The 24,980-nt window shown below is 39.6% G+C and overlaps 1 long non-coding RNA gene across 8 annotated transcripts in view; it reads left to right on the forward strand.

Annotated features, from left to right (window-relative positions):
* The window catches only part of LOC118006249, a 106,872-nt gene that overhangs the window by 40,436 nt on the left and 41,456 nt on the right, over positions 1-24,980 (forward strand). For 4 of the 8 annotated variants that reach the window (XR_004678017.1, XR_004678015.1, XR_004678020.1 and 1 more), the window contains 2 exons: positions 15,492-15,562; positions 15,806-18,657. The exons of the other annotated variants lie outside the window; for them this stretch is intronic. This is a non-coding gene — a long non-coding RNA (uncharacterized LOC118006249). Of the gene's footprint in view, positions 1-15,491; positions 15,563-15,805; positions 18,658-24,980 lie in introns of those variants that run through there. 8 annotated transcript variants of the gene reach the window in all.

The following is a 24,980-nucleotide window of genomic DNA, read 5'->3' on the forward strand; positions in this document are numbered from 1 at the left end:
TGTTGCCTTCCCCCTGACTGCACCGAGGTATCCATCTGCCTCATGGGTGTGGCGCTGTGGTAAGGAATGGGGAAGGAGATCGTCTTGCAGGCTGCTCCCCCGTGAACCTGGGGAGAGCCTCCTCAAAGCAAACTAGGAAACATGGAGTGGGCCAGGTTCATTTGCCTGAGTTGCCCTTGCTTCTTGTAGAGGGGCATGAATGGTGCCTAGAATGTCCCTCTTGCTTCTCATGTTGGGGATGGGGCAGAGGCCTAGAAGGTAGCTGAGTTGGGGGCCTGCAGCTCAGCTCAGCCCAGGTCTTGCTGTGGTGAGGGAGCAGGTGGGCCTTCAGCAGAGGCCACGGGAGGAACACTCAGGCTTAGAGCTAAAGGACATCGTGCTGGAGGCTCAGAGCCTCCATTGCCTGGGAGAGACGGAGGATGGTTGGTGAGCAGAGAACACTTGGCCAGGTGTTACTAATGATGTGTTCTGACCTGATAGAGGAAGATTAGAGTATTGTGCACAGGATCACATTTTCCTTAATAACAAAACCAGAAAGGTCATGCTTCAAGAATTTGACGGTGGTTGCACTGGTTGTTAGAATTATAGATAATCTTGAACTTTCCTCTTTTGTTTTTCTATTTCCTAATATATTTTGTTATGAGAAAGTGTTAATTTTATCAACATTCTATGATGGTTGTCATATTCCTTCTTCCATCTGTAAGATATTTGGACATTTCTTTTTTCCTGATTCCTGGGGATGACAGCTATTTGGCCACCATCATTTGAAAGCTTATTATATGTTCTATGCCCCAAATAAGTTCAGCAATTAAGTGTGATTCATCTAATGATGTTGAATACACCTAGATTTTTTTTTTAAAGATTTTATTTATTTATTTATTTGAGAGAGAGAGAATGAGATAGAGAGAGCATGAGAGGGAGGAGGGTCAGAGGGAGAAGCAGACTCCCCGCTGAGCGGGGAGCCCGATGTGGGGCTCGATCCCGGGACTCCAGGATCATGACCTGAGCCGAAGGTGGTCGCTTAACCAACTGAGCACCCAGGTGCCCTACACCTAGATTTTTATTCACGTATTTCTAATGACATTCAAATGTGCTATTGCATTTTAGGGCTAAGACAATACTTCTTGGCTAATGTCAGTAGTATGGAGTAAAATTGTAGGGCAGGTGATGAAAAAATATTTGAGAATCTCTGTTATGTAAGATACACACTTCACTTTAATTAGTGGTTTGCCACAAAACTCTTTAATTGGATTTGTGTGAGGGATTTCTGTGGAGGGATTAAAGTTGGGTCAAGATCAAGAAGGTGGTGGCTTCTGTTTCATTAATCAATTGTTGGGAAATGGGCTTGATCTTCAGAAGGCAGTAAGGTTTCTACAGTTTTATTGACATTTTCGTTATACATAGTGTTTTGCATTCAGGTATAGACTATATCAGATTTTTAAAGGTTAGTAAAATAGCATTACCTGCTTATTGTTAAACTCTCCTTGGTCTCCAGCAATTACCTTACACCCCAAAGATTTGAGTTATTTACCACCAATATCTGAGATGACTCTACATTATACGCTGAAGTCCAAATTTTTGAAAGGTTATATACATCTAAATCTTCACTCAATTTTTTGACTTTTTTTGGGTGTGAATCTTATTGTTTGGCAGTCGATGAAGACTATACTTTTTATTTTAGTGTGCCAAGAGCTTTAAATCATGCCAACTAAGTGAGATAAAATATTGCTTAGCTGAGTTAATTCTGATGACAGTTTATAAATCACTTCCTGTTGTTTTAACCACAGGAAGGGGAGGTTGTTAGCCAGTTATCCATGCTTTAAATGTCTTGACTGTGGCTTCTATTACAATCAAAAATTGTGAAACATACTCATCCACCGTCATAAACTTTTGACTTGTTTAAAAACAAGCACATAATAAAACTTTTTTCTTAAGCTTGAGTTTAAAACCAGGTGTGAGGGCAAAGAGGTTTGCTAATGTTGAACACAGGTCTTAAGTACACACGGACAATTTGTAGTGTATGGTGGCTAAGATTGACTTTTTAAGCAAAAACTTTTCCTTCCTCTTTGCAGAGAGTAGACACAGAATTACCTGAGAATCTGCCCAGTGTACTCTTTACTGTATTAGTCATTTGACTCTGGATGGAAGTCAGGGTACCCTTCACACAGTCAAAAGACTTAACTAAAGGGAAATTAGTTAATTTCCTGGAGAGAGTGGTCGGGTCCCCTTTGTAATAACAGGGCTTAATTACCACCTTTGCCTTTGGAATGTTTTTCTACTATGACGTCTCCTCTCTGAGGATGGCAGAGAAGGTGGGATACACGCAGCTGTGGTGAGAGGTTCGTGTGAGAGAGTGTTCTCCACCACCCACACATCTTTACCCAGTGTGGGCTGAGTTCCGGCTGGCCAGCCACTCTCAACCTCCAGCCTGACTCACCCTGTGCTTGTAACCTTATCATATCCCCTGTCTCTGCATTCTGTGTCCCACAAGCAGGGCTGCCCCCACTCCTGCCCAGCTCCTCAGTATTGAGCAGGTGCCACAGTCCTGTCGGGGTCTTCAGGTGCTAGGAATTAGAAGAGAACATGGCAGCCATACCTTATCTCTTTCCTTTACGGATGATGGAACTGACCCAAGGAAATTGAGTGTCATGTGGTCACATCCTACACAGGGACCCATGTCTTATCCTCCAGATCTGTATCCTTTTGATGCCCTGGGATCACTCCACTACTTAGCTACGATTCTCCCTACTGGAGACTTACCCCTTTGGAATTACTGGAGTCCTATTCAAGTCAGTTATCCTTGGGAGAAGTGCAACCTTGACCAAGCCGAGTGCAAACTGTCAGATACCTATCTTGCTAGGGGAGATGGCTGTAAGTCAGGGTGCTGCGGGTATGGGACTCTTGTTGAACAAGAGATGAACTTGAGATGACAAGATTTTTTTTCTGGGGCATGAGACACTGGCCTGAGGCCCTGCTTTAAGAGTAGAGGTTAAGCCCTTTGTCTATGTCACTGTTTCTTCTGTGGCAGTCCTCCCTCCAAATCTGCCCTAACACCAGTAGCCACCGTCAGCTTTTGCCACCTGAAGTGCTAGTCTGTGCATCTTTCGAACGTGGAGGGGGTTTGGTATCTCTGACTACATTCAGCTTTGAGCTTATTGGCTGAAAGCTGTTCCATAGTGACAAAATATTATTATTGGTACTGTTGGGCCATTAAGACTTCCAGCTTTATTAGCTGCCCAGCTCCTTTTAGCCTCTCTTGTTCTGCAATATTTTAATTACTTGAATGAAGGAAAATGGACTTCTAATTCTAGATAATATCAAATTGTGACAACTCCATCAGGATTTAGGTGGAATTAAATTTCTTTATAAACACAGTTTAAATTATGAATGGGCCTAAGTGACTTCCCCATGCTTTTTCTGTACTTAGAGAAATCAGAAAATAAGCTACATTTTTACCTTCTCCTCCTGGAGCTTTCCAGAGAAAACTCTCCTAGTGTAGGCCACCAGGTACCGGTAGTGGACTGAAATAAGGAGCTTTGGGGAAATAGAGCCATTGGTGTGAGAATTAAGCACTATGTTTTCACTGGAAGTTGTAAGCAGACTTAGCTGGAGACAGCATCCGAGCAAAGCCATTCACTGAGGACTTCTCATGCTGGGAAGACTGTCAGGAGTCCGAGTGAATCCCCATTCAAATTACTTTCAAAGTTGCCTACTGGATTCCAGAAGATGCCATAGGTTATTTTGTTAAAGGAAATACTAACAATGCATTTTTTTGCCCTCTAAATTGTATTTAAAAATTAGACGTAAGGAGACGTGTTCAACACACATGACATTCCATCCACCAACGACACAGAGGGCAGACTTTTGTTGGTTCACTGTCAAACTGACATGAGTGTCCTCTTTGATGATCACTGATTTAGACTATATATCCTGCCTCTCAATTTCAATATATATTAGTCATGTTATTTTGTGCATTTAGGGCACTAAACCATCATGTTATGCAAACTCACTTCCCAAGATCTATAGCAGACAGAGGAAGTTCAAACAGAAAAGTGAGATGCTGTGGTACTCAAAGTATGTCTAGTATAAGTGAGCTGAAACAGGAATACTTTGAAGAGAGTATTAATAATCACAGTCTTTGGTTTCTATAGAAATTATTCAAGATAAACTATACATTTTAAAATACCCTAACTCATGATCTCCCAAATATTATAACAGCATCACGTCATCTCTCTCCCTTTTTGCTGCAGTGTGCCTGTAGGAAATCAGATTTTTCATATTCTAAAACTGCAGGAAAAACAAAATATGGGCACATGGAGTTCTGCAGAGTTGTTGAGATCCTGGGATTTAGTATAATGAAATGAGTTCAAATCCAGACTCTGGCTACTTACTTCCCCTTTGAGCAAGTGCTCTGGCCTCACTAAGCTTTTGTTTTCTCCTTTGTAGAATGAGATGTCAGTAGCAGCTCGCTCAAAGTGTTGTCTTGAAGGTGATGTGTAGCATCTTTAGTGCAGTGTCTGTTGTATGGTAGTGGCCAGGGCAGATGAGCTCCTTTTGTTAGTTGCTATCCATGCTGACCCTTATATCGGGATTGGATTTAACGACATCATTCCTCCTTCTAGCAGCGTATTACAAAATTAAAAATTTTTATTTCCCAATTTCTCTTTTGCTCTGTTAAAAAGTTGACAAATCTCGATTAAATGTGGGATCATTTCTTACAGCAGCTCAGGCTAGTATTTTATCTTAACTCCTGTTAGGATTTAGGGGTGTTTCTTGGACAAATGATCTTGGGAAGTGTTCAGAGAAGCTACCATTTATCTCTGTGAAGATTTAAAAATTACTAAATACAGTAATAAGAGATTGAAAATGACTTCTCTTATATTGCCCTTATATGCCCTTATATTCCCTACTCAATTTAAGCAGTCTCATATACTTGGACAGTTAATTTTTTTTTCTTTTTGGTATTTTAAATAGTGGAAAATTGGTAGAAGACAGAATTTAAAAATGGATATTGGTTGAAAATCCTTTCTAACTGACTAGAAAATAGGCTCTTAGATTTAAAGACGTAAAGTATGACTCAAACATTGCCAGTAAGAACGTAAAACGGTTCAGCCACCGTGAAAAATAGTGTGGTGGCTCCTCAATAAGTTAAACATAGCATTACCATATGACCAGCAAATCTACTCCTAGGCATGTACGCCCCCAAATTGAAAGCAGATGTTCAAACAAAAGCTGGTACACCAATGTTCATAGCAGCCTTATGCACGATGGTCAAAAGGTGGAAACAACCCAGTGTTCATAAAGAAATCACAAATTGTGGGGCGCCTGGGTGGCTCAGTCGTTAAGCGTCTGCCTTCGGCTCAGGTCATGATCCCAGGGTCCTGGGATCGAGCCCCACATCGGGCTCCTTGCTCAGCGGGAAGCCTGCTTCTCCCTCTCCCACTCCCCCTGCTTGTGTTCCCTCTCTCGCTGTGTCTCTCTGTCAAATAAATAAATAAAATCTTAAAAAAAAAAAAAAAGAAATCACAAATTGTGATGTAGTCACACAATGGAATATTATTCAGCCATAAAAAGGAAGGAAGTGCTGATAGACACTATAACATAGATGTACCTTGAAAACATGTTATATGAAAGAAGCCCGATACAAGAGTTCATATATTGTGTGATTCCATTTATACTAAATATCCCATATAGGTCAACCTATAGAGACAGAAAGCAGATCGGTGGTTGCCCAAGGGCTGAGGGGAGGCAGAGGGGGTATGACTACTTCGTGAGTTGGGGGTGTCGGTGTTCGGGAACTTGACAGTGGCAATGGTTGCATGACCTTGTGAATGTGCTGAAGGACACTGAACCGCCCACTTGGAAATGGTAAATTTTTATGTTATGTGTATTTATCACAATAAAAATCCAGAAAATTGTCCCAGGGTGCCCCCAAGATACCAATAGATGAAAAACTTTTAACTGGAGATGTGCTTCCAAATAATTGCCCTTTGATCCAGTGGCCAGCTCACCTAAATTGCTTTTTGGCCAAATTATTTCCTACCTAAACTACAAGGAACCCTTTTCCAGCTAAATGGGTTAGGCATTTTTGCTCCAACCCCCTGAACTGGACTTGATCGAAGGGCATTTGATCAAGATAAGAAATTTGTGTTTGAGGAGCTGTGAGGGGCACCCAGTTCCCAATACACACCCCTTGTTCTTATTCTTCTTTCCATTTCCTCCTTTCATGTTCTCTTTTCTCCCCTCCCTCTTTGCCTTTCCCCTTAATTCTTGCTTATGTTTCAACTCTCCAGGAACAGGGAAGAACATTCTCTTGGTGGCACTGAAAGTTTGGTTTGGTTGATGGTCTTGCTTCTTTGTTTTGTTGAGACAATCTAGTCCTTAAAAACACTCCTGACATCCTGAGCTCTGATAAAGAATCTTCCAGGTTTGCATCCATGCCAATATGTGTGTGGTAAATATAACTTTCTTCTTAAAACAACAGCAGGGAGTTGCCACAATATGTCGTCTATTTTTGGTCAATTCTTTTGATAATTTGTTGTCAAATAGCTTTAAAAGAGACATGTTTATCACATTTTAAACTTTTTGTCCCTGAAAGTAATTTTTTGAAGAGCCAGCATGATTGATATTTAATTTGAGAGAGTATGAGTACTAGGAACGTTGGACTAGAATTTAAGAAATATATTATTATTTACCAACAAAGTATTGGCTTTTAAAAATTGAAGTGCAAGTTATAAACCATATAATTAACCATTAAATTTTTTTTTTTAAGATTTTATTTATTTGCGAGAGAGACAATGAGAGACAGAAAGCATGAGAGGGAGGAGGGTCAGAGGGAGAAGCAGACTCCCTGCCGAGCAGGGAGCCCGATGCGGGACTTGATCCCAGGACTCCAGGATCATGACCTGAGCCGAAGGCAGTCGCCTAACCAACTGAGCCACCCAGGCGCCCTATAATTAACCATTTTAAAATGCATAATTCAGTGGCATTTAGGGCATTCACAGTGTCATGCACCATTTCCACTGTCAAGTTCCTGAACATTTTCATCACCTCAAATGAAAACCTCTACTCATTAGTTAGTCATACCCCCTTTGCTTCCCCTCAGTCCCTGGGCAACTACCGATCTGCTTTCTGTCTCTATAGATTGACCTATCTGGGATATTTCATATAAATAGAATCACACAATATATGAACTTTTGTATCTGTCTTCTTTCCATAGCAAATGTTTATAAGAGTCATCTACATCATAGCATCTATCAGCACTTCGTTCCTTTCTATGGTCAAATCATAGTCTGTTGTATGGATATACCACAATTTGCTTATCCATTTATCCAGTGAAAGGACATTTGGATTGTTTCACATTTTGGCTATTGTGAATAGTGCTGCTATGAACATCCATGAGCAAGTTTTTGTTTGAATATCTGTTTTCAGTTCTTTTGGGTATGTACCTAGAAGTGGAATTGCTGGATCATATGGTAATTTTGTTTCTTTATTGAAGAACCACCAAACTGTTTTTCACAGTGGCTGCAGCATGGTAAATTCCCATCAGTAATGTATGAGAGTTTCTGTTTCTCCACTCCTTGCCAGGAGTGATTACTTTTCATTTGTTTAATGAAAGCCATCCTAGTAGATGTGAACTAGTATCTCATTGCGGTTTTGATTTGTATTTCCTCTCCCTTTCTCTCTTTCTTCCCTTTCTCCCTCCTTTCCTCCCACTGTTCCTCCCTCCCTTCCTCCCTCCCATCCTTCCTCCCTTCCTTCCTTCCTTTCTTCCTTCCTATCACACCCCACACCTCCAAGAACACTGAAAAAGATCTGCAGTTCTTTCTTGGTGCAGGAGGAACCTCTTTTTAATCTTCTTGTGGTTGAAGTTAAAGATTTTCCATTGATTTTCTTTTGGTAGTTAGTTGCTCCATTAGTTTTTCTTGATAGGACCTTTTGTTATTGTGCTGTGGTTTCTCCTGCTTTCTGTGCCTACAACATCAGGGGTCATCTCTGATTTGTATTTTTTAAATCACCAATAATGTTGAATATAGATTCATGGGTTTGTTGGCTATTCGTATATTTTGTTTGGAGAAAGGTCTATTCAAATTCTTCACCCAGTTTTTAATTGATTTGTTCTTTTTGTTGTTGAGTTGTAACAGTTGTATGTATTCTGAATTCAAAACCTTTATCAGATATATGATTTGTAAATATTTTCTACCATTCAGGTTGTCTTTTTTACTTTGTTGATAATTTCCTTTGGTGCACAAAATGTTCTAATGTTCATGAAGTCCACTTTATCTGTTTTTTCTTTTGTTGCTCATTTTTTGGTGCCAAATCTAAGAATCTTTTGTGAAAATTAGAGGTCATGAAGATTCATGCCTGTGTTTTCTTCTAATAGTCTTTTATTTTTAGCTCTTATGTTTAGGTCATTGATTCACTTTGAGTTAATTTTTGACTATGGAGTGAGGTAGGGGTCCAACTTTTTCTTTGCATGTGTTTATACATTTTTTCCCAGAGCCATTTGTTGAAGTGGCAATTCTTCCCCCATTGAATGACCTTGTCAACCTTATAAAAAAGCAATTAGTTATAAATGTTTGGGTTTATTTCTGGACTATCAATTCTATTCCATTGATCTGTATGTCTATCTTTATGCCAGTGATACACTCTTTTATTTACTTTTACTTTGTAGTTAGTTTTGAAATCAGGAACTATGAGTCTTCCAACTCTTTTTTTTCCTTTCTCAGTATTGTTTTGGTTATTCAGAGTCACTTGCAATTCCGTGTAGATTTGGGGATAGCTTTTCCATCTCTCCAAAGAAGGTCATTGGAGTTTCAATAGGGGTTGCATTTATCTGTAGATTGCATTGGGGTATATTCCCATCTTAACAATATTAAGTCTTCCTATTTTTTTTCATTTATTTAGGTTTTCTTTAATTTCATTTCAGTAATTTTTTTTGAAGATTTTATTTATTTAATTGACAGAGAGAGAGAGTGAGAGAGGTAACACAAGCAGGGGGAGTGGGAGAGGGAGAAGCAGGCTTCCCGCCGAGCAGGGAGCCTGATGCGGGGCTTGATCCCAGGACCCTGGGATCATGACCTGAGCCGAAGGCAGTCGCTTAACCAACTGAGCCACCCAGGTGCCCCTCAGTAATGTTTTCATTGCATAAGTCTTTCACCTCTGTAGTTAACTTTATTGCTAGGTTTTTATTCTTTTTGATACTATTGGGATAGAATTGTTTTCTTGGTCTCCTTTTTGGATTGTTCATGGCTGATGTATAAAAACGCAGATGATTTTGTGCCTTGGTTTTGTATGCTGTAACTTTGCTGAACTTGTTTATTAAGTCTTGTAGTTTTTGGTAGATTCTTCGGAATTTTCTGTTTATATAATCATGCCATCTGCAAATAAATAGAGTTTTAATTCTTCTTTTCCAATTTGGATGCCTTTTATTAATATTTTTTTCTTGCCAAATTACTCTGGCTAGGACTTCTCGTGTAATATTGAATAACAGTGGTGAAAATGGGAACAAGAAAATGATGCCTATTTTCATCATTGCTATTCAACATTTTACTGAAAGTAATGGATTTTGCAGCAGGGTTTTCATTTACTTCAATCCATAAACTAAAGCCAGTGGTTTAATAATGCCCCACTTTTTCGGAGGTTGGGTGTTTTGGTAAATTTGCTATCTAGCTTATATCTAAGAACATAGAAATATTGGAATAGTCCTGTGAGGGGAAAGACAATAATTATCACAATGCTGTGTGTCTTACTTGACTTTCTTTCTTTCTCTTTTTTTAAGATTTTATTTATTTTTTGACAGAGAGAGAGACAGCAAGAGAGGGAACACAAGCAGGGGGAGTGGGAGAGGGAGAAGCAGGCTTCCCGCTGAGCAAGGAGCCCGATGTGGGGCTCGATCCCAGGACCCTGGGATCATGACCTGAGCCAAAGGCAGACGCTTAACGACTGAGCCACCCAGGCGCCTTTGACTTTCTGATAAGACCTCATTGATTAAGAATCATATCCAAAATTAAGCCTACTGATTTATTAAGTTTAGTGTTTTCCTTAGAAAACTGTGGTTCTTTCTGAGTTATAACATAGGATGACTTGTTCCAGCAGTAAATATTTAGACCAATGAACAGGTTAGTCATTTCCTCAGCAGCTAAATCTTGGGGGACCACATAATTTATTGCCTAACCAGGACCTTTAGAGGAAGGGATGTGCTATTAATTATGCCAGGAGAACAAGCATAAACCAGTACTGCCTTGGGCAAACTGAGATGGCGGATCGTTCTAATTAAAAAACATTGAGTTTTATTCTCATTGTTTTCACTGATTTATCATGGAAAAAAATTAGTAACAAGAGAGATTTTTATTCTCAAGGTTTTAAGCCAGATTTTCAAAGGAGAGGAAAATGAGGTGAGAGTCCGTTGTTATGTTGGTCGCTGTTTCCCTTTTTCCTGTATGCTTTTCTAGATGGGCTTATTCTGGTCATGCGAGGCTACACTGCAGTCAACTCAAATCAGTTTGATACTCAGTGTGGCTAAGGCTGAGCTTCCTGAAGGGTTTAGGTCCATTCAAATACCAGAGTGAAGGAATGCTGGCTTCAGCCAAGATCTTGGGGCCATTCTTGCACCCCCCTCAGTCTTCATACCAAAACAAGGCAGCATGGGACCACCTCAAGGCCTGCACTATGTGGAAAAGCCTAGAATTTGGCTGTAATCCCTGGACTTGTTTCTGGGGATTAGTAACAACTGAGCAAGATAACTTTCCTCATTAGGAATAGTTTTACTCCCTGGCATTTTGTTGATAAGTAATTTCATGGCAAAGTAATTGCCACACTAATAAAAGCTATTATATACATATACTTAATCATGTGAGTGTCATTTATGGCCCCAAGGGCTAAAGGTAAGATGGTTAAAATCAGAAACATCTAAATTTAACTAAACATGGTAAAAGGTACTTGTCTTACTTCAACAGGACCTTACATTTAATAATCACTCTCCAATACTTGATTGTGAGTTTGTGTATCCATACAATGAATACATAGAGGGTAAGGATGGCTAGTGGAACAATTAAAGTAATGTGAGTCACCTGTGAGCATCTATTATGTAACAGGCACAGGCAGTTTGCCTAAAGTAAAATGTTAGTAGCAGTTAGGAGCTGAGCAGGAGTTTATAGCTGATACCGTTTCCACTCTGCTGTATTGACCCCCAATCCACAGATGTTGTGGACAACAGAAGAAACATTGAGATACAAGTCAGGGGACCTGTGTCCTAGTCACAGATGTGTCTTTGATAAGGGCAGTCATGTGATCTCTCTGAATCATTGTTCCCGCATTTGTTCAAAGAAGTTGTGCAGGTCCTAGCTGAGTCCCAGGGTGGTGTTGAACATCAAATGTGATGCATATGCAAGTACTTTGAAAATGCTTTCCATGTTGTAAGCACTGTTGAAAGAGCTATTAAGGAGTTTCTGTCTTAATCACACTTGTATCATGACCTTTAGGGGGAATTCTCTTTTAACTTTCATTGATTCATCTCAGGCAGTCCTCATAAACGCTTCTCCAAATGGTTTTTATGGAAGTACCTTTGGCTGGTTTATGAGTTGTTTGCAGGTACTAATTTCTACATAGATGGGCACAGTTCTGAATACCTCCTGTGATAATGAAAGGATTCGTGAGATTTTAAATGTTAAATGAAACTGTTAAGACATCTCAGGTTTTAAGTAACACTATCTCTAACTCAAATTGATTGAAATATAAGGAAATATAAGGTACTTTCTCATTTCACTTAAGAGTTTCATAGGTAGGGCAGTTCCTCCTGTGTCATCTCGAGCTGTAGCTTTGCTTTCTGGCAATTTTATTTACTTTTACCTTCACCCTGTATTGACCCCATGGCTGTAATTCCAGGTATTAAAGCCTACAGGGCATCATCCCTGGAAGGAAGCAAGGAAAAGTTTTCCCCGAAGGTTTTTCACCTTTGGATGGATGCCTTTCACCTTTTGCCTTAGATTGGATGCCACCCCTGAGCCAGTTACAGCAAGAGGAATGGGATTACCATGGCTAACCATTTGGGGTGGGATGTATTCTGGGGAGTCAACCACCAAGACAATTATGATAAGACAGTTCGGAAGGACTGAGCCATTTGAAACTATGTAACTTTCAGGCAAACTGTTCCGAGTAGACTCTTTCTTTAAGGCTGCTTTGTTGTTGCTCTGATGCTCTGCCATTTTGCACATATTGTCATCCAGGCAGATCATGACCAGTGTGAAGAAACTGATAGTATAGTCCCTGTTCTGTGGCCACACTCACTGACTTATTGTGAGGTTTCTATGTAGCTTTTCTGGAGAGGTATGTGAATGGAATGTAGTCTTTCCTTTTTCCAATTGGAGTACCCATCCTAATGCAAATATATTCATTACAATAATTTTGTATACAAATTTTAAGGTAGGCCTTTTGGGAAATTATTTCTTAGCTTCCCAAATTGTATGTGAAACTCTAATACATTTCCAGGTGTTGGTATTAGCAATATTTTGTTAATGTCAGCATCCTGGAAACTCAAAGAACATTGCTAATAATAAGGAAGACCTCAGAAATGGCATTTTGTAGGTTCCTCTTTCTCTTCATTGATTAATTTGCTCAAAGTAGTACATCAAAACAGTTCAAGTGGGATGCTCTGGAGTAAGTCTACTTGGATTCCAATCTTAGTGTTCCATCACTTACCGGCTGTGTGTCCTCAAACAAGGTAATTAGCTTCCTATTTCTCAGTTTCCCTTTGGAAAAATAAGCACTCTAATAATACCTACCTCATAGGGTGGTGAAGATTCAATTAGATAATTCACCAGAGGTACTTAGCCTGGCCTCCAGGAAGCAGACATTAGTTGATATTTCTAATTCATCTTTCCAACAACTACTGTTATTACTATTACCACTACCACAACTAACACTATACACCAGTGGGTACCCTGTCCTGAAAAAAAAGAAGCACAATGTGAGATCATTGTATTCTTATACTGTGGTTTGGTGGGGCAGAAGTTAGAGAGGCAAATGTGCTCACTGGCTCCGCATCAGTATCAACCCTATTATCTCTTTCAGGAATAAGAGTAGGAAAGTGAAGTGAACCCAGGGAATGTAAGCCTGGTTTTCATCTATGGATAGACAAAGTACTGTAGTGATATATTTTAAATCATGCATTTGTTCTGTTTTCCAATTAGACTGAGTCTCTAATCCCAATGAAGACATTGAGATGGAAGAAACTTTCTACTCTTTTTAGATTAGCAGGGGCAAGCCACAGCTGAAATATTCCAGGAGGAGCCTGGTTATACCTTATAATGACTTTTGCAGAAAAAAATGAGCCTCAGGGTCTTGGTGAGAGAGAAATGGCACCTCTGAGACTTGGCATCTCTTTCCTGGACCATTTGTTGACTCGTCTTAACTTCTATTCTTGGACTAGCCTGTAGTTAATCCAGACTAGTATACTGTTGATCAGTGTCAAAAGGACAAGTAACTAGTTAGAGAACATTCCTCTCTGTTCCTTGATAAAGGCAACAATTCTCATCTGATGGAAAAAGAATTAGCCAGACATTCTGTATGTTTTGATGTAATGGAAAGTGCTCTTCCTGATGAAAGCTTGCTGGAATAAGACATTAAATTCTTATTTATTTTGTGTCTTCATCTACAAATTCACAATGGCAGCTTTTTATAATGTCCATAATTAAAGCAATGCCAGTATGAAGAACCATTTCTATTATTCAATCCCCTGAAGGAAATATTTGAGAACCCAAAGCTTCCAATATCAATTGAGATAATCTTCTGGAAAATTCCTGGTCTGGACAACCTACCTAAACAGTTCTGTGACTTGTTTACCTGGATGACTGGAATCTGTGTAAAATATCGTGTGCAGCTTAGCCTCTGCTTTCTCCTTTACTGATTCCGTCCCTTTTCTTACATTTGAATGAATATTCGATGTGGCAAGGATAACTCATCATGCTCCTGACGAAGCACAAAAACCGTCTAGAAAAATATCTACTGATCATTTAGCCATGAACCATGACTAATTGTTATCTGAATGGAATTAAGGGTAATGACTCCAAGATGTTCATAGGGAAAGAGTGCTCCGTGTTTCCCAGCAAGGCCTATTGAACAGTTTTTTTCTTTCTTTTATAAAATATTTTACCATTTACTCTCAAAATGCTTAACAAGAACCCTTTTATGTACCTTGGGATAATTCCTTTTGAAAAGCCTTATAACATTGTCCTCAGAAACATTATGTTATAGAGAAAGAAAAAGAATGAGCTTCAGGTTGACCAACTTTGTCAAAAGAGAGAAGTTTTAAATGCTCCTGACTTGCGTCAGTGATATCATTAACTTCCCAGTCTGTTGGGAACAGCAGCCGCATTGTACACTTTTGTGACAATATTTTTTGAAAGTTCAATTTCAAGGCATGTTTCTTGCCTTTTATTTTTGTTTTTAATATACTTCTAGAAGGTAGAGATCTCCGATAGAGTCTGTCCTTCTACCATGCTTTGGAATTAAAACAAGATAAAAGGGGTAGATATCTCTTTCATTGGCTGCAGTCATCTCTTGAGCTTTATATTTAGTGCCCAGGGAAAATTGTTTCCTCACAGGGTGCACCTCGGCAGGAAGGCACAAGGAAGTGAAGTTCCTGGTGTAATATCCTGAAACAGGTGCCCGAGTGTTCTGCGTTTTCCAGCACCTCTGTGGACAGGTGGAGACCTCATCTAGCTGACCAACCTACCCCTATGCTTACAGACCCAGGGGACCCAAGGCCAGGGAGTGAGTTTTCTTCATTTTTCTATAAGAAACAAGCCTATCAAACCAAACCAAACCGAACCGAACCGAACCGAACCGAACCGAACCAAACCAAACCAAACCAAACCAAATGTACTTTTTATCGTAGGCATTATTTCTTGCTTATCTTTTCACCTCTCAGCATATATGATGGTTCAAGCAGGTTAGAAAGTGACATCAGCTTCATTCAAAAATAACCTTCTGTATGTTTTGATGTAATGGGTAATTGATGTAATGTAAATTACCCTTTTCCTATTTAACGAGCGGGATTTGAGAAAAAGGGTAATTTGGTATATTTTTATTCTATGTTTTCATTCTATTAGGCACCAAACAAAAATACACATATACTGCACTTAAGACAAAAACCTGAATTCTATTTGATACTATAAATCAAAATCCCCATATTCACGAAACTTTCCTCCAAATTTCATGGTCTCAGGAGAACTGCATGATCTCTAGGTTTTCATAGAAGCAGGAGCTAAAGGATTACCTGACTTCACATCCCAAACCTACCAGCTTCTTATATCTGTCACATTAAATATAGTTCAGTGTCTTTACCTTACTCACTGATGTGACATTTATCAAATCGTCACACAGAAGGGTAGGTTGGGGAGAATGACAAGATCATATTATTTAATAGACTCTTAACATTGACTTAAAATAATGAAGTTTAACTTTAGATGTCTTTTGTTTTTTTCATTTAGGGCTCAAATGAGTGTTTGCCAATGTACACAGACACCCCTTCTCCACTGCAGGAAAAGGATTATTATCTGAGGTGATTTGTACTTTGAAATCCTGGTATGAGAGGGAATTGTGTTGATCCTCATTTTTTCACAGAAATGACAAGACAACCTGTTTAACCAACTATAAATGATATGCCTGCAGAGAAACATTATAGCTTTAAAAACACATGCATTAATTAGACCCTATAAACAATCATACAAAGTTGCATTTAGATTTCTATAATATAAGGCATTGTTCAAAATTCTCATCTTCGTCAATCCTTATTTTACTATAGTAATTCTTCAAATGAAGAAATGGATATGTCAGTGTCATGGAGGCAAGAAGGACTTTGAGGAACATTTCTTGGGTACCTCTGATCGTCAAGCTGCCACCACTGTTAGATTTCACCCCATGTTATTTGAAGCCTATCTGTTATTTACACAGAATTGTTTATTGCTGGATCTTGCTTTGTTTCTTCCAAAAGTCAACCCCCTCCCTTCTACTTAAATGATGGCTGACTTTAAGGTACACAACCTTGAAAGTAGTCCCACATCTCCAAAGCAAGGCTTCCTGTCCAACTCAAAGTACAGCGTTATATCTTCTTAAAGAACAACTGTCATTAGAGTTGTTTTTTTCTTTTGTTGTTTATGGTTAGAGAAGTATATGACTTGAGTCATTGGATTGGTTTTAAACAGTCATAACAATAAATGTATCCATCCTTAAAGTGGGCATTTTATTTGTTCAAATAATAGAACATTTTTGGAATTCCCTCGAGAGGGTTTATTGCCCACACAAGGGAATGAATCATCACTCCATATTGACGGTTCAGTCCCTGATTGTCTCAGACTCTGTGCTGGTCCCTCACTGGGCCTCTCCATCCAGACGTACATTGCTTTTTTCGGCCAATTTCGTTGACTATTCATGAGTCTGTGAGCAAGCTGACCCTCTCCCTGGACTCCTCTGGAATCTATAAACAAAAATTTCCAGGAACTAAATCAATTTTTTCCTATAAACTCAACCCAAATCAAAGATCCAAGGGAAAGATTCTTCTCCTCCATCAATTAAACTATCTCCTGAACTCAGTTTTTCTACATGCCTTAGATTTCCTAAATATCACAGATTTCTTACTGGCAGCCCCATATCCTATGATTTGCCCACTAATTGAGGCAATACAGACGGGGCTTTCATTTACATCTCTTCTTGTCTTCTCCAGGAAAATATTAGAATTTCTAAATCTCAATTATCATTACTTGTTTAACAGCAAAACCGAGAGTGCTCATCCTTTACATAAGATTGCTTTCCTGCTGTATATTGAGCTTTTTCATTGGCATCCTTCAAATCATTATGTAGCCATCACCATTAACATATAGAACCAACCTTAAATAGTAATAGTAATTTAGAGCCTTGGAATGATCAAGTGCTGTCTCTTTGTATACAGAATTAATGAGACCTTTTTTAAGCCGAAAGCTTTTGAAAGGCTTTCACATAGTTAAATTTCATAGAGAACTTTTGGTTATCTCACATTTTTTAAGATCATCCTATAATAGTTGTGTCCATTTGGGGGCATCATTTATTTCCTGTGCTTAGAACAGTATTTGACACATAGTAAGTTCCCAATAGCTATGCAGTCTGCCCTAGGACTATTTTCGAGAAGTTCAAGGATGCTGTCGATAGTGCTGGTTTGTGAATCTGAGCGTGGGAGAGTAGGCATTCCATACTTGATCCCGAGTAACTGGGAACTGATAATCATGTTGGCCACACCATGTTCAGAGCAATTAAAGTTGGAAGTTGTCTAATGTGTCCATAGAGTGAGAAGTAAATAGGGAGATTTCGATTTCTAGAACATGTTAATTGGACGCAGGTTTTAATTTTGCCCAGAACAATTTCAAGTGCTTCTGATTAGAAATCACATCCTGTCCAAACATTGGGGAAAATAGAAGTAAACATTTCCTTCTTGTTTATGACCATCTGACCAGTTGGATTAAAAGAATCATGCCGGTATTTGGCTTCATTTAAAGAATTCTGTTTGTTACTGTGCGTGCACTGTTATATTCATTGATATGTGAGAAAAAAGAATCAAAAGTCACGGGCTTAAACAGCACAGTCGCCTGGTTGAGGCTCTAGCAGAGGGAATACAACCCTAGGTTCCTAAAACACAAGTTCCCTGAGGGGGAATGAATGAAGAATGTCTGCTCTACAACTCACCTCGTTAATATTCCAGGATGTGCGACACAGCATTGCTGTATGTCATCCACCGGAGGGCACTAGGACATAGTTCTGCTTTAGAGCCCGTGGTATAGCTGGGTATCAAAGATAGGGTCTTTTTTTTTTCCCCCCACTTGAATTACTTTAAAGGATTTGCCAGAGTTTCAAAGAATGTTCTCACTGTGAAGGGGATTAATGACCACCCAGTCATATATTTATTTTGCAAAGACATTATGTGCTGATAGGTTCTGTGAGCTGGCTAGCACTAAATAACTGGTTAGAAACAGAGCCAGAATTTAAATTCAGTAGTGTTTTCCCCGCTATACTATTACCAATTTCCTTCTTTACTCGCTCCTCTGAACATTATTTATCCAGAGGAAGAACTCATTTCTGCAGCGCAGTCTACATGAGCTATGTTGGAACAGCCAGGGCGAGGCAAAATCCTTCCTGTTGAGGGAATTTGCCCTGGAAGCCTTGCCCTTTGCAATACCACAATGAGCCTTTGTGGGGTTCCTCAGAGAAATGGTCAAGATACTCATTTCCATTTCTGGGCTATTGTGGTGCTTCGGTGGCACTGACATAGTGAGGAGGGGATTTGGGTTTAAGGTTTTAACTTTCTTGCTCAAGCCTTGACATGATGTCAATGGGCCAGGAACAAACAACACAATATGTTTATTGTACTATGTAGATTTTTTTAGGGCATTTAGAGAACAGAACGGAAAGAATGGAATGAGACATAAAGAACCAAAAGGTCATTTTCAATGTGCAAAGAAATTGTATAATGTTTTTGGAAGTCATTTGAGCTTCTGTCTCAACTTCTGGTCTTCTAGGGCTTCCAATTTAAATCTCAGGCAACCTCAACCACTTACAGAGTCCTACACACACAGGCATGTGCGTGCGCATGCACTCACACACACATTTAGAGAGGGGTAGGGAGGGGCAGAGGGAGAGGGGGAGAGGGAATCCCAAGCAGGCTCCATGCCCAGTGCAGAGCCCAACACAGGGCTCGAGCTCACGACCCTGAGATCATGACCTGAGCTGAAATCAAGAGTTGGACACTTGACCAACTGAGCCACCCAGGTGCCCCCTTATATACTTTTGAAGAAATAACTGTCCCTCTGTCATCCCCCATTTACTGTTGCTTTTATACAATAGTAAATGTACATTTTGGTACATTAAAAAGGAAGATTTTTATTAAAGTGTAACAAAAATTGGGCACCTGGGTGGCTCAGTCAGTTAAGTGTCCAACTCTTGATATCAGCTCTGGTCTTGATCTCATGGTCGTGAGTTTAATAAATTAAAAAATTAATAAAGTATAAAAAAATAGAGAAAAGTATGCGTTCATTTCTGCAAGGTGAACAGAAATTATAAATGCTATCCAGGCCAAGGTAGAGAATGTTACTGGCAACTCAGAAATCCTCCTCAGGGCCCTTTCTAGTAAATTCCCTCCTCCCAGGAAAAGTAGCCAATATCCTGACTTCAATCATGGATTGTTGGTTTTGCAAGGTTTTGAACTTAATATAAATGGAATCATACAGTACGTAACTCCTTAAAGTCTGGTTTCCCTCATTCTATGAGATTCATTCATGTTATTACATGTAGCAGGTTTGTTCATTTTCATTGCCACATAGCATTCCATTATAGGAATAAACCACCATCCATTTTCTGTTGATGGACTTTAGAGCTGGTTCCAGTTTCTGGTTACTATGCAGAGTCCTTCCATGAGCATTCATTTTTTTTTTTTTTAAAGATTTTATTTATTTATTTGAGAGAGAGAGAATGAGAGAGAGAGAACAAATGAGAGGGGATAGGGTCAGAGGACAAAGCAGATTCCCTGCCGAGCAGGGAGCCCGATGCGGGACTCAATCCAGGGACTCCAGGATCATGACCTGAGCCGAAGGCAGTCGCTTAACCAACTGAGCCACCCAGGCGCCCCATGAGCATTCTTGTACATTCTTTTGGTACACATATGTATTCATTTTCTTTGGGGGATATACTTAGGAGCAGAATCATTGGTCGTTGGGGAAGCATATATTCAGCTTTAGTGGATATGCCAAAAGATTTTTAATTGATTGTACTAATTTATATTACTAATAGTAGTCTATGGGGGGAATTCAATTGCTTAATATTCTCATTAGTTCATGTCCTAGTGAGTACCTAACAGTATTTCAGTGTGGTTTTAATTTGTATTTTCTTGATTACTAATGATGAGCACCTTTTCATACGTTTCATGGCTATTTGGATGTTTGTTTGGCCAAGTGCCTGTTTGTTCAAGTCTATTGCCTAGTTTTCTATTGGATGGTCTTTTTTTTTTTTCATTGACTTATAAGAGTTTTTATGTATTTTGGATATTAGTCTTTCATTGGTTATTTGCATTGCAAATCCCAGTCTGTTGTTTGCCTTTACACTTTCTTAATAGTGTCTTTTAATGAACTGAAATTCTTTTAAATTTAGTCAAATTTATCCATCATTTTTTTATGGTTATTTCTGTGTGTCTTCTTAATTTTTTTTTTTTTAAGATTTTATTTATTTATTTGTCAGAGAGAGAGTGAGAGAGAGCACAAGCAGGGGGAGCGGCAGGCAGAGGGAGAAGCAGACTCCCTGCCAAGCAAGGAGCCCGATGCAGGACTTGATCTCAGGACCCTGGGATAATGACCTGAGCCAAAGGCAGACATTTAACCAACTGAGCCACCCAGGTGTCCCTTCTTAAAAAAATTTTTTTTTATGCCTACACCAAGATATTATCTTCCAACCCCTGCCCCTTGAATCTTTATTTTATTTTCTACAACCTACTTTTACAGCTATAATCCATCTGGAGTTAATTGTTATGTATGGTGTGAGGTAGGGATTTAAGATTTCTTTTTCTTTACATACAGATTTCCAAATGCTCCAGGGCAATTTATTAAAAAGTCTATTCTTTCTTCACTAGACTGAAGTGTCACTCTTGTAAAAATCAAGTGACTGTTTCTTCACCAATACCACACTCTCTTAATTGTTGTAGCTTTATGATGTGTGTTGATATTTGCTCATGTAAGACATCGAATTTGTTCTTCTAGCTTGTCTTGGCTCTTCTTGGACCTTTGCATTTCCACATAAATTTTAAATCAGATTTCAATTTTCACAAAAATCTCTGCTGGGATATAGATTTATTTTGGGATAATTGACATCTTTAAAATATTGAGTCTTCCAATCCATGAGCATGGCATAGTTCTAAAGATTTCTCTCAATATTTGTAATTTTTAGTGTAGATGTCTTACAAATCTTCATCAGATTTATTCCTAGCTTTTTGGGTTTTGTTTTGTTTTGTTTAATTATACTGGCTAAAACCTCCATTTGTTTGAACAGAGTGTGATCATAGTGGCATATTATTTTATTCTCAATCTTGGGATTTCTTTTTTGTATGATGGTTGCTGTATAGTTTTCATAGATACTCTATATTAGGAAAGTTTCTTTTTGGTATCTTGGCCTGTTAAGGCCACTTTCATAGCCTAAAATCCCATTTTTGTCTTCCTAGCTTCATAAAATTCCTTAAAGCTCTGTTGGCTTCTCTGCCTCCCCCACCCCAGCCTGCCACTGATGCCAGAAATCTCTTTGATAAGGAACAGATTCCATGGCTAGAGCAAATATAAACTTGTCAAAACTCTGAGAGCCCAGGGTAACACACTAACTCTGGGGAATGACAGATGTCAGGTTCTTCCTTAAGAGCAGGATTGGGCACAGAATGGTACGACAGAGGGAAAGAGGTGGAAAAGAGGAAACAGTCTGCCGACATTTTGGTCATGTCTCTGGCAGTGTCTAGAGGCAGAGGCAAGTGATCTTTCATGGCTATGATAATCAGAGGGGCCTGGTGGCTTGAGAGTCTTTATCTCCTACATGGACCCAAAGTCCTGCAGTAGATGGGGAACTGAGAGGGTGTGAACCAGTCCATATTCTGATTATTTTACCCCCATGCTACTGTTTCCCAGGCTGCAGTTGCAGCCCAAGGGAAGTCACGTAGCAGGAAACATGATCCCACTTTATGCTCCTTTGATCTTTGGGGTTTTCACTAATAATGTGTTGGGGGTACAGCCCTTCTAAAAATTTATTATTGGGGTGCCTAGGTGGTTCAGTCAGTTAAGTGACTGCCTTTGGCTTAGGTCATGATCCTGGGGTCCTGGGATTGAGCCCCATGACCGACCCCATCCTTCCGGCTCCCTGTTCAGCGGGGAGTCTGCTTCTCCCTCTCCATCTGCCCCTCCTCTCTGCTCCTGCTTGCGCTTTTTTTCTCTCTCTCTCAAATAAATAAATAAAATCTTTAAAAAAATTGATTATTCCTGAAGCTTGGTGTGTTTTCCATGTATAAAGTTTCTCTCCTCATCTGTTGTCTGTTTGCATATGGTGTTCCTTAAATACATTAATTGGTGCCACTTTTAATTTAACTGTCACTGCTATCTCTTTTTTGGACAAGCTTATACTAAACCCACTTATGGTGGAACAAAATAAAACCACCCAGCCATAGGGCCTATTTTGGCAGGAGAGGAATGTAACAGGAATAAAATTTGTAGTCTTGTGGTGGGGAAAGAACTGGTAGGACTCATCAGTGACAGTTTGTGTGAAAAATTTGGAACACAGATTCTTTCTTAGATGTGGACAAAAAAATAAAATAAAATCCTCCAGAAAGCTACTGAAATAAGACAGGTAAGGTGAAATTATTGGAACAGCTGCAACTTAGGAAATGGGCTGACACCAATTCCAGCTTCATTTTAGCATTCATCATGGCATACTTATTTTATTTCATTTTTTTTGGAAAAATTTTATTTATTCATTTGAGAGAGAGTGAGAGAGCGCGTGTGCGCACAAGCGGGGGGAGAGGCAAAGGGAGAGGGAGAAACAGTCTCCCTGCTCAGTAGAGCCTCCAAGGTAGGGCTCCCAGGACCCTGGGATCATGAACTGAGCCAAAGGCAGATGTTTAATGGACTGAGCCACCCAGGCGCGCCTTAATTTTACTTAATTTTAGGGGACTTTGGTTGTGGTAGCATTCCAGAAAACATCTTCCATGTGTGCTCTTTCCACCTGAAAGGCCACAGCCATTTAACAACAGTGGAACCCCAACTGGTGTTAAGTGCCAATTTCAAGTGTCTTTTCAACTTGATAGAAATCGGCATTAACTAGTTGTACAATAGAGAATGTTCTTACTAACTGCCACGCCATTTAAGGGCAGAGTAGCAAATCATTTTAAAGATCCGCAACAATGTTTCGGGATTTGGCAACTGACTAACATTTAGGATATAATGAGGTCCTTTATTTCTCGATGAGCTTAGATTGATACCATCCTAGACCAGTCAATTGGTCTCTCAGTCAGGGGGTTCTACCAGAGAAACAAAGGCAGCGATTGTGGGGGCTGGCAAGTCTGACATCCCTGGGACAGGCCATTAGGAAGAGCCATCCTGAAACCCTTGGTCAGGAGCTCGTGTTGCAGTCTGCAGGTGAAATTTCTTCTTCTTCTATCCTCCTTCCATAGATTGGATGAGGGCCACTCCCATTATCACGGGTAATCTGCTTTCTTTAAAGTTAACTGACTAGGTGTTAGACACATTACAGAATACTTTCACCTAGACTAGTGTTTGCTTGAGTAACTGGGTACACTAGTCTTGTCACATTGACACACAAGACTAACCATTCCCGGGTGCCTGGGTGGCTCAGTTGGTTAAGCGACTGCCTTCGGCTCAGGTCATGATCCTGGAGTCCCGGGATCGAGTCCTGCATCGGGCTCCCTGCTCGGCAGGGAGTCTGCTTCTCCCTCTGACCCTCCCCCCTCTCATGTGCTCTGTCTCTCTCATTCTCTCTGTCTCAAATAAATAAATAAAATCTTTAAAAAAAAAAAAAAAAGACTAACCATTCCTGTTGGTCATGAGAAACTCTCCTCTGGTTTGAAAGGAATCATCTGCAAGGGCCATTCAGCACATCCAATATAAGCGTTGTCAATGCTGAGAGGCCTGGCCTGCATGGTCTGCTCTCCAGCCCCTAGATGGAGCCCTCCTGGGGTGTGGGAGAAAGCCTAGACCATGCTATTCTGTTCTCACGGTTCCTAATGTTTTGAGGGGAAGAATGTGCTCAGGACATCAGACTTTAAGGCAGAACTTTCTTATTTTTCATGAAAGCTGGCCAGAATGAATATCTATCTCCTTGTCTCTTTGCCTTTGCTTCTGAAGAATGGCGTGCAAGGAAAGGCTTTTGGGGATTTGTAAACTGTCGTTAGTTCTGAAGGATGTTTAAGTCAACAGATACCAAAATGATAATGTCTCTGTAGGTATGGATTTTTTACTTACAGGTAACGTTTCCTTTTAGAACATAGAGAATAAGATGGGCACTTGGCCAGTCAATATTTATCCCATAGAAATATTCACGGTTGCTTCATATTTTTGAAAGTTGGAGTAATGTTAAGTGTGACACGTATAGCTTCTTTAGTTTGTTCAGTAATTTTACACTTTTAAGTATATATTATACTAGAATGTACAAAATGAACGCAACAAGAACAAATATGACAAATTTTGATAAATTAGCTTGAATTTAGGTCTAGATTCTATTCGTTGGCCACGAAATATTAACCCAGCAAAAGTGACATACAAAGGGGAATAACGACCCCATTTATTTAAGTGTAGTTTGTCAAATGAGATTATAGAAATTCTCCTTCTTCCACCCAAAGCTTTCTGATCCTCTCATCTCTTGGGGTAGCCTGCATGTCATCAAATGTAACTTTAAATTACAAGTTCTGTTGATGTGAATTTATGAAACACATGTTAAGATGCTTTGATGTTTCCTGAGCGTGACAGATACTCCCTGTAAAACACTTGGCTTTTTTTTTTTTTTTTTCTAAGACCTCCAAATTCTATTACTGTGCATTAAGAGGTAAAGGAAAAGTTTTAATATTTTGACTTTTATTTTCACAATAAACTTATCTTGAGAGAATTTTAAGGAAAAAAACCCCCAAGCAACTTTGCAATATTATTTATTGCCTGGATAAAAAGCAATGCTGTCCCCATTTTGTGTAAGTGGCGAATGGCCAGGTGTCCTCACTGTGTATTCAGCCAGCAGACAGGAGGAGGACCCACTTGGAGAGCCTTCTGGGGGCCCGAGGGCCGTCTCGCTGGTAGACCGGGACATCCTTTCAACTTGTGGTGGTAAAACTCAGGGGTTGGAACCTGCTGCGTGGAAAGGAAACTTTCTATCCTAGCCCTTTTCATCTTGATTGAGGATGACATATAAATGAGAGTGTTTGTGTTATG

This window comes from Mirounga leonina, unplaced genomic scaffold, assembly GCF_011800145.1.
Source record: "Mirounga leonina isolate KUSES-001 unplaced genomic scaffold, KU_Mleo_1.0 Mir_95, whole genome shotgun sequence".
Lineage (NCBI taxonomy): Eukaryota > Metazoa > Chordata > Mammalia > Carnivora > Phocidae > Mirounga > Mirounga leonina.